Here is a 344-nt window from a genome sequence, read left to right on the forward strand (position 1 = left end):
AGAAGCGGGTGGTGCAGAGGGACCAGGGCAGCGATCGTTGCCAGGGAAACGCCCTCGGATTTGTGGCTCCTACTCAGCTACAGGGAGAAAGCTGAGCTGCAAAATTCAGACCACGTTCTGAGCCCTTAGTAAAAAGTAATGATTGTAACAAGCTGAATTTTTAAATATTATTAATTATAGATTTATTTAGGATCCGTATGGGCTCATCTTGAAGTAGGTTTTATTTAGCCGGATGGCTAATTGGTAGGATACAAGCATGCCTGATGTGTCCAGACACAATCAGCAATGACAAAGCATTTTTCCTGCTTTGAAATGTTTACCCCAATTACTCTGACCCAACTTCA

Source organism: Microtus pennsylvanicus, chromosome 19 (assembly GCF_037038515.1).
Source record: "Microtus pennsylvanicus isolate mMicPen1 chromosome 19, mMicPen1.hap1, whole genome shotgun sequence".
Lineage (NCBI taxonomy): Eukaryota > Metazoa > Chordata > Mammalia > Rodentia > Cricetidae > Microtus > Microtus pennsylvanicus.